A 10,238-nucleotide genomic window follows, 5' to 3' on the forward strand; every position below is an offset into this window, starting at 1 on the left:
CCAAAAAAAATCTCTTGCTGGGGCACTGCTCAGTAAATCATTTCTCAGCCACGATAGTCCTTTCGGACCCTGCTGACCACAGGGTGTTAACAGAACTGCAGCCTCTGCCAGGCAGGGATCGCCTCCTTCCCTGCCTCCACCCATCTGTGCACCAGAAAACTCAATGGGTGGTGTTTGGGAATTGCTGTGTGCCCCTGTCCTGGCTGGAGCAACCACGAGGTCTTTTCTGTTGACCCCCACTTCTCTGCCACTTCCCTGGGCCAGGCTTGTGCAGTTGATGGCCAGTTGAACTTGTCACGTTGGAGTCTGGGTTTGCCGAGAGTGACCTTATCCAGACAGAGGATGACGGAACGATGGCGCTGAAGTGTCTGCAGATGAATCCAGAAGAACGTACTGCTTCTTGAGCGCGGTCTTTACACTGTTAATACACTGTTCTGAAGGAGAAAATCAGGAGAGCCTTTTGTGTCTTTCTTACCAACGTGCCAAGGACTAGATTGTGACAAGTCACCTGCGAATTTTCTCATTGAAACAAATGAGTTCATTTGAAGTCTGCCCAGATACCATGGTGGTGGGTGCTTTACAAATACCTGTCATAATAGTAGCACATTTCAACCTAACATTGAACTGGTTAACTCAGTGGGATTTTACATCCCGAACTGTAACCCAGGGAACTCCTATTCCCCACCCACCCCTGGGGAAGTGGCACCAGTCGGACAATGACTGGGAGGACTGCCTGAGTCCCTGTGGCCATGACAGAGGTGTTGTAGGATTGTACCCCAGGGCAGGGGATGATGAGGGACCAACCCAGAAGGCTACGTCCTGGAGAGGGCAGTGGAGTTCTTGGAGTGAGAGAGGGGCTCCTGACTGGAGAGAGAGAGAGACGGAGTGACAACCTGCAGAATCCGACAGGTGGGAAATAGGAGAAGGGTTAATTTTGTACCATCTGTAGACTTTGCCACCTCGAGCCTTCTCTTTTCCATCTCACGTAGGAATCTGCTGAACGGCACAGGTCTCTGTGCTTGATATTGACTGCTCTACTCTGGGGTAACTGGCCATTTATTCCCACTTTTTTTTCCCATCTTTTAACCAGGAACCAGTCCATGAGAGGACGTTCCCTGTTAGCCCGTGGCTGCTTCCTTTGCTTAAGAGCCTTTGATGAGGGACCTTGTCAAAGGCTTCCTGGAAATTTAAGTACACTGTTATCTACTGGATCCCCCTTGTCCGCGTGCTTGTGGACTCCCTCCTACCAATGGAACAGATCGGTGAGACCTGATTTCCTTTCACAAAAGGACATTTTGACTCTTTCCCAACACATCCTGTTCATCTATGTCTGAAAACTGCTGTTCAGAACGAGGGATTTGGTCTGCATCCTGATCTGATCAACCTATATATGTTAGAGTACATATGTGTAATTGTGCTTTTGTGAGTCAGTTTGTTCAAGAACTCCTAAACTATAAGGGCTAGGACCACCAAATTTGATATGTAGCTTCCTCTTATCCTCACGTAAACCATAGTCAGGGTTTGGTTGTGCCTGAAAAGCAGGAAGTACCTGGAATAGGGCTGTTTCCCAGAACAAGTAAAGAGAAGGGGCAGCAGGAGGAGAGAGGTGAAAATTCGGCCTCCCTTATGCAGCAAAATCTTATCTATTAGCTTGTGCAGAGAGGTGGCTTTTGCCTATGGTTTTATTTTTCATTTCATGCAGCCAAAAGGAAATAGATAGGGTGAATGAATAACAACTTTGCTATTACAGGAACTGCACAGACAAGTAGACTGGGCTTTGTCTCATATTATTATTTCCCTGCAGTGATTAACAATATAGACAAAGACACTTTCTTTGGTACGTCGCATGATATGAAAGGTGTGAGAGACTGTTGAGTCTGCGGCTCACTTATATGGCTTCCAAGATAAGACAGCAGGTTATTCTGTTATCGGGGCCTTTCATAGAATCATAGAATACTAGGACTGGAAGGGACCTCAAGAGGCCATCGAGTCCAGCCCCCTGCCCCAATGGCAGGATCAAGTACTGTCTAAACCATCCCTGATAGCCACCTATGTAACCTGTTCTTAAATAGCTCCACTGATGGAGATTCCACAACCTCCCTTGGAAATTTATTCCACTGTTTGACCGCCCTGACAGTTAGGAACTTTTTCCTAATGTCCAACCTAAACCTCCCTTGCTGCCATTTAAGCCCATTGCCTCTTGTTCTATCTTCAGAGGCCAAAAAGAACAAGTTTTCTCCCTCCTCCTTATGACACCCTTTTAGACACCTGAAAAACCGCTATCATGTCGCCCCTCAATCTTCTCTTTTCCAAACTAAACAAGCCCAATTCTTTCAGCCTCTCTTCATAGTCACATTCTCTAGACCTTTAATCATTCTTGTCGCTCTTTTCTGGACCCTCTCTAATTTCTCCACATCTTTCTTGAACTGCGGTGCCCAGAACTGGACACAACACTCCAGCTGAGGCCTAACCAGCGCAGAGTAGAGCGGGAGAATGACTTCTCGTGTCTTGTTCACAACACACCTGTTAATGCATCCCAGAATCATGTTTGCTTTTTTTGCAACAGCATCACACTGTTGACTCGTATTTCGCTTGTGGTCCACTATAGCCCTTTCTGCTGTAGTCGTTCCTAGACAGTCTCTCCCCATTCTGTATGTGTGAAGCTGATTGTTCCTTCCCGAGTGGAGCACTTTGCATTTGTCCTTATTAAACTTCATGCTGTTTACCTCAGACCATTTCTCCAATTTATCCAGATCATTTTGAATTATGACCCTATCCTCCAAAGCAGTTGCAGCCCCTCCCAATTTGGTATCATCTGCAAACTTAATAAGTGTACTTTCTATGTCAATATCTAAATTGTTGATGAAGACATTGAACAGAACCGGTCCTAACACAGACCCCTGCGAAACCCCACTTGTTGTACTTTTCCAGCAGGATTGAGAACCATTAAGAACTACTCTCTGGGTACGGTTATCCAGCCAGTTATGCAGCCACCTTATAGTAGCCTCATCTAAATTGTACTTGCCTAGTTTTTTGATAAGAATATCATGTGAGACCGTATCAAATGCTTTACTGAAGTCTAGGTATATCACGTCTACCGCTTCTCCCTTATCCACAAGGCTCGTTATCCTATCAAAGAAAGCTATCAGATTAGCCTGACACGATTTGTTCTTTACAAATCCATGCTGGCTGTTCCCTATCATCTTACCACCTTCCAAGTGCTTGCAGATGATTTCTTTAATTACCTGCTCCATTATCTTTCCTGGCACAGAAGTTAAGCTGACTGGCGAGTAGTTTCCTGGGTTATTCTTATTCACCTTTTTATAGATGGGCACTATATTTGCCCTCTTCCAGTCTTCTGGAATCTCTCCGGTCTCCCATGATTTTCCAAAGATGATAGATAAAGGCTCAGATATCTCCTCTATCAGCTCCTTGAGTATTCTAGGATGCATTTCATCAGGCCCTGGTGACTTGCAGACATCTAATTTTTCTAAGTGATTTTTAACTTGTTCTTTTATTATTTCAACCTCTAACCCTACTTCTTTCCCATTAGCATTCATTATGTTGGGCATTCCTTCACCAGACTTCTCAGTGAAGACCAAAACAAAGAAGTCATTAAGCATCTCCGCCATTTCCAAGTTCCCTGTTACTGTTTCTCCCTCTTCACTGAGCAATGGCCCTACCCTGTCCCTGGTCTTCCTCTTGTCTCTAATATATTTATAAAAAGCCTTCTTTTTTCCCTTTATGCCTGGAGCTATTTGGAGCTCATTTTGTGCCTTAGCCTTTCTAATCTTGCTCCTGCATTCTTGTGTTATTTGCCTGTATTCATCCTTTGTAATTTGTCCTTGATTCCATTTTTTGTACAATTCCTTTTTTATTTTGAGATCATGCAAGATCTCCTGGTTAAGCCAAGGTGGTCTTTTGCCATGTTTTCTATCTTTCCTACACAGCGGGATAGCTTGCTTTTGGGCCCTTAATAATGTCCCTTTGAAAAACTGCCAACTCTCCTCAGCTGTTTTTCCCCTCAGTTTTGCTTCCCATGGGACCTTACCTACCAGCTGTCCGAGTTTACCAAAATCTGCCCTCCTGAAATTCATTATCTCTATGTTGCTGTTTTCCCTTCTACTCTTCCTTAGAATCGTGAACACTATGATTTCATGATCACTTTCACCCAAGCTGCCTTCCACTTTCAAGTTCTCTACCAATTCCTCCCTATTTGTTAAAATCAAATCTAGAACAGCTTCCCCCTGGTAGCTTTTTCAACCTTTTGAAATAAAAAATTGTCTCCAATGCAATCCAAGAACTTACTGGATAGTCTGTGACCCGCTGTATTAGTTTCCCAACATATATGTGGATAGTTGAAGTCCCCCATCACCACCAAATCTGGGGCCCTGCATGACTTTGTTAGTTGTTTAAAAAAAACCTCATCCACCTCTTCCACCTGGGTAGATGGCCTGTAGTAGACTGCTAAGCAGGACATCACCCTTGTTTTTACCCCTCTTAGTCTAACCCAGAGACTCTCAACACATACATCTCCTATGCCCATCTCCACCTCAGTCCAAGTGTGTACATTTTTAATATATAAGGCAACACCTCCCCCCTTCCTTCCCTGTCTATCCTTCCTAAGCAGGCTGTACCCTTCAATACCAACATTCCAATCATGTGTATTATCCCACCAAGTTTCCCTGATGCCAATGATGTCATGGTTGTATTTATTTATTAGCACTTCCAGTTCTTCCTGCTTATTACCCATACTTCTTGCATTTGTATATAGGCACTTTAATTTGTTCTTTTTCAAACACGATGTTCCTTAGCTCACTAGGGTCCCTTGATTGTATGCAGTGTGATGCTCAAATAGACCTCAGGCAGTTTTTCTTCCCTGTTATGACACAGTTGCCATTTAGTTCAAACCACATTTGAGGACTGCAAACTTCGGGGCTTCAACCTACGGGCAGTTGATGAGCCTCTTTCACAAAGCACTGCTTGTTCAAAGAGGCCAGTGCCAACACAGGTGAGTAATTTGGTTTAATTCTTGATTTCCCAGTTTTGTAATTTAGTTGCCAATTGCATGAGGAATAATCCAATATGATAATAACTTGAAATCCTGTCCTTTCAGATTTGTCTCTCAATGACAAGCAACGAACCAACTCTGATTTTGTTTAATTGCTTTTATTAAGATTCTTCTGTGCAAGGAAAAACAAAAATACTGACTTTGTTCAAAGTAGCACTCTGGGTCTTTTTTGTCTTTGTTTTGGCCTTTGTCCATAAAGTTTCCCAGCAGTCTGGCTGGATCATATCATTCAGGCCTAGTCCTAAGATATCGCAGATGGAAGAGGAAGTTATGAACCACAGCAGAAGAATCGTCTTTGCAGAGACCACAGACTCTCTGTAGCCTTCTCCTTTGGTTTTCTGTTCCATGGAATCTGCCTCCAGGATCTACCAGGACACACCTGTTCTTTATTTTAAGATAGGGCTGAGAAATAACACACATCTGGATCCAAATTCTGCTTACTCAGCCTTCTCCCTCTTATCTGCTATGGAGAATGTACATTATTCCATTTCAGCTGGAAACATTGTTCCAGGATACACTCCTGCTCCCATGGTATCATCAGGTGAGAAGAAATATTAAGGGGAAAACATTTTCAAACAAGATCTGAAGTAAAGGTGGTGGAAAATGAGCAGCTTTGCACATTTTTTCTCAGGTTTTGAAGATGTTAAAATTTTACAGCCCCGAATGTGGACCACTGTTTTGTGATGCTTTGCCGTGCGTTTGTCAAAATATTTATTGAAATTGTTATGGACATTTGCCATTCCCTGATGGCAGGATTTATGGCAATGGAACATTTCAATAATGATTTTGAGAACTATGTTTCCTCAAAACGGTTAACCACCGTTTTTTCCAATGTCACGTTTCAAACATTTCAGTCAGAACGATTTTAAAGTGAGCATTTAGTGTTTGTGCCATGTGATTTCGGTGCTTGTTAAAAATACCTGATAGCAATGGAAATGTCTAGGGGCAAACTCTAGAAGTGAGAGGGGAATTCCAACGTTTGCTTAGAAGAAAAAAAATGTGGGACTCTTCCAAGCTCTACCTTGTATCAGAGAGGCATCCAAGTTAGTCTGTATCTTCAAAAACAATGAGAAATCCTGTGGCACCTTATAGACTAACAGATATTTCAGAGCATAACCTGTTGTGGGCAAAGACAAAGTCGGTCTTTGCCCACGAAAGCTTATGCTCCAAAATATCTGTTAGTCTGTAAGGAGCCACAGGACTTCTTCTTGTTTTAGAAACTCTACCTAGGCTCCCAGAAGTGTTGTTTAGGACAGGGGAGCGTAAAGTCGGGGGGGGGCACCCCCCAAGAAGGCGTGAGGCATTTTGCAATGGGGGTGTAGCAAGATTGGCTTCCCACCCCGAGCTTCCACTGCATCGCCAAGGGAACACCCTCCCTCCCTCTCCACTGCTAGGAGTGGGTTGGCTGCACTTGTGGCACATGCTTTCTGGCAGGGGAGGTGTCCCAGCACTTGGGCTCCCCTGTGGCACTGCAGCCAACCTCGCAGCACTTTTCCCCTTCCCCAGGAGGAGCCGCTGGGTGGAGAGGCCCTGAGAGAAGCAGTGGGGGCTGCCAACGACTTCCCAGCTTGATGAGGTACCCTCTTGGAGTCCCTCCTGGTGTCGTCCCCGTGAGCACCTCTCCTCCTTCAGGGCACCCCCCTGGAGCCACCCAGCACCCCTGCCCGAGCGTCCCACTCCCTTTCAGAGCATGACCCCCACCCCTTCCTGTGGTTCTGCCACATGCTGCGGGGGCAACTAATTGCAGGGCACAACTGGCATCCCAAAAAATTGTGTAGCAGCTGTTGACCATCCAGGTAAGTGTAGGCGTAGCCTGAGTTTAGTTAAACAGAAATTAAAAGCTGCACTGCCAAAAGCGAAGTCACTGAAAGCTACATGGAAAGTATGAAAAGACACGATAACAGAGGCTCATCTCAAACGAATGCCCCAACTTAAGAAGCATAAAAGGAAAACCAAGAAAATGTCACGGTGGTGAACAACCAAATAAAAGAAGCAGTGAGAGGTGAAGATTTTCTTTAAAAAGTGGAAGTTAAATCCAACTGAGGTCAGCAGAAGGGAGCATAAATTCTGGCAAGTAAAGAGTAAAAATTTTATTAGGAAAGAATGTGAAGAACAGCTAGCTAAAGATTCAAAAAGCAATAGCAAACAAAAAGAGAGATTGCGAGAGAGAGAGAGAGAGAGAAAATGATGTATATGAGCAGCGGGAAGCTTGATAAAAAACCACTGGGGCCACTGGACAATCGAGATGCTAAAGGAGCACTCCAGGATGATAAGGCCATTGTAGAAAAACTAAATGATTTCTGCACATCACTCTTCATGACTGAGTTTGTGAGGGAGATTGCCAAATCTAAGCCATTCTTTCTAGGTGACAAATCTGAGGAATTGTGCCATACTGAGGTGTCATTAAAGGAGGTTTTGGGACAAACTGCTCAAGTAAACCATAATAAGTCATCACCACCAGGTGGTAGGCACCCAAGAGTTTTGTAGGAACTCAAACGTGAAATTGCAGAAATATTAGCTGTATGTTCAGAGGGGTAGCCGTGTTTGCTGGTTTTGAAGATACAGACAAGAAGTCTGGTGGCACCTTAAAGATTAACAGATGTATTTCAATAAAATTTTCATAGGCAAAGATGATGCATCTGATGAAGTGGGTCTCTGCCCATGAATGATTTTGCCAAAATAAATCATAGTCTTTAAGGCACCACACAACTCCAAATGGTAGTTTTTAACCTATCTATTAAATCATCTCTTGCACCAAACGACTGGGGAATAGCTAATGTGACGTCGTATTTAAAAAGTGTTCCAGAACTGATTCTGGCAATTATTGACCAGTAAACCTGACTGCAGTACCCAAGAAACTTGTTGAAATTATCGTAAAAAACAATCTTGCCAGACATGTTGATGAACTTAAGTTCTTGGGGATGAGTCAGCATAGATTTTCTAAACTGAAAGCATGCCTCACCCCTCTACTAGAATTCTTAGAGGGATAAACAAGTGTGTGGAGAAGGGGGATCCAATAGAAATTGTGTACATGGATTGATAACTGGTTAAAAAATAGGAAAAAAAAGGGTAGGAACAAATGATCAATTTTTAGAAAGGAGAGAGGTAACTAGTGTCCCCCAGGAGTCCACACTGAAATCAAACCCATTCAACAAATTAATAAATGATGTGGAGAAGGGGGTAAACTGTGAAGTGGCAGAATTTGCAAATGATACAAAACTACTCAAGATAGTTAAGTCCCAGGCAGACAGCAAAGAGTTACACGAAGATCTCTCAAAACTGGTGATTGGATGAGAAAATGACAGATGAAATTCAAAGCTGAGGAATGCAAAGTAATGTACATTGGACGACAATGCCGATTTCACATACAAAATAGTAAGTCAGCTGTTACCTCTCAAGAAAGAGATTTTGTGGATTGTTCTCTGAAAACATCTGTTTAATGTGCAGTAGCAGTCAGAAAGGAACACAAAATGTTGCAAATCATGAGCAAAGTGACGGTAAGACAGACAATGCATATATCCATGCTAAGACAGCATCCTGAGTACTGCATATAGATGTGGTTCTCTTGTCTCATAAAAGATATATTGGAATTGGAAAAGGTTCAGAAAAGTGTAACAGAAATGCTTAGGGGTATGGAACAGCTTTCGTACGAGGAGTGTTTAATAATATTGGTGCTTTTCAGCTTGGGAAAGAGACGATTAATAAGGGATGCAATTGACGGCTGTAACATGACTTGTGTAGACAAAGCTTATAAGAAATTGTTATTTACCCCTTCTTGTTTCACAGGAACGAGGTGTCACTAAATGAAATTGAGAGACAACAGGTTTAAAACAAAGAGAAGGAAGTATTTCTTTTCACAAGGCCCAGAGAATCTATGGAACTCTTTGCCGGAGGATGTTGTGAAGGCCAAGACTAGAACAGGGTTAAAAAAATGATATAAATTCCTGGAGAAGAAATCGATCAGTGGCTGTCGGCAAGAATAGACAGGGTTAGTGTCCTTATACTCTGTTTGCCAAAAGCTGGGAATGAGCGACAGGGAATGGAACTTGATGATTACCTGTTCTGTTCATCCCTTCTGGGACACTTGACATAGATCACTGTCTGAAGACAGGATATTAGCGCTAGAAGGATCTTTGCTGCGACCCAGTGGGGCTGTTCTTATTTTCTTATGATTCCATATTCTTATTACGTCATAATTGTTGGATGTTTCCTTGACATTTACTCAGTCCTGAACACACTTTTACAAGTTAGAATAGACACTGCTGAGAGTTTTACACAGACATATCTAACAGGAGCAGGAGATGAGATATCTTCAAAGAGCAGTCAACTGCATCTCTGTGTTCCCTTTCCCACTCTATAGGTAAAACCAAACCAGGAAAGGTACTGGCTTCATGTTAGCTCTGATGCCTGCAGATTTGCATATGGAAATGGGGTGGGATCTATATGGAGACAGAGGTCATCTCCATCAGGCCGATATCACCGGCAAACTTCCTGATGGCTGAGGCTTCCTAAGTCCTGGGCAGTGTGATTTTTGGCTTTTCTCATCATTGCCCTTTCCTTTGGGAGTGCATGGAAGATTTTGTTTGAAACTACAAGGGAGCTGTTTGGGGACACCAAGGTTCCAGCTTACTGACAAGGAGGTTCGAAGCATTGTGCAAGCTGACTGATTTCCTTAATGTGGGGGATCTACACTGTCTGAACATTCTTACTTACGTCATCAACATTTCTACCTTTTGCGGACTGGTGGAAGTACTTTGAGGTCTGGGAGACAAACCCTGACTTTAACAACTCCTTCGGTTTGCACCTGCGGAAGTACATGAACCAGGAAGACAAGACTGTGGTTGTAGGAAGCAGCTCTGTAAATGTGTACAAAACGTGCCGCCCCACCACTTATAAGGTCCTTACTCAAGGCCTGAAGGGCAGTGATTAATTGCAACAAAATAAGAATGAACGACCGGCTCTTGCAGAACAAATTGATCTTTCCAGCCCTGACAGTCCTGTGACTAAATAACCTGTACACCGTGCATATGTCCTCCTAGTCAATGACTCAGCCAATTTCTGCCTGGCTACTTTGTAGGGAAGAACCTCTCAGAAATCCCTTCTGATGATATAAATACCACTGGTGATGACACGGTGGGTGTGGCTTGTCCTTTAGGGTACATTTTTT

At 43.4% G+C, this 10,238-nt stretch overlaps 1 pseudogene; it reads left to right on the top strand.

The window, feature by feature from the left end:
• The first annotated feature begins 353 nt into the window (after positions 1-353).
• Positions 354-10,001, top strand: LOC142018631 (alpha-1,4-N-acetylglucosaminyltransferase-like; annotated as a pseudogene).
• Positions 10,002-10,238: the final 237 nt, after the last annotated feature.

Source organism: Carettochelys insculpta, chromosome 10 (genome assembly GCF_033958435.1).
Source record: "Carettochelys insculpta isolate YL-2023 chromosome 10, ASM3395843v1, whole genome shotgun sequence".
Classification (NCBI taxonomy): domain Eukaryota; kingdom Metazoa; phylum Chordata; order Testudines; family Carettochelyidae; genus Carettochelys; species Carettochelys insculpta.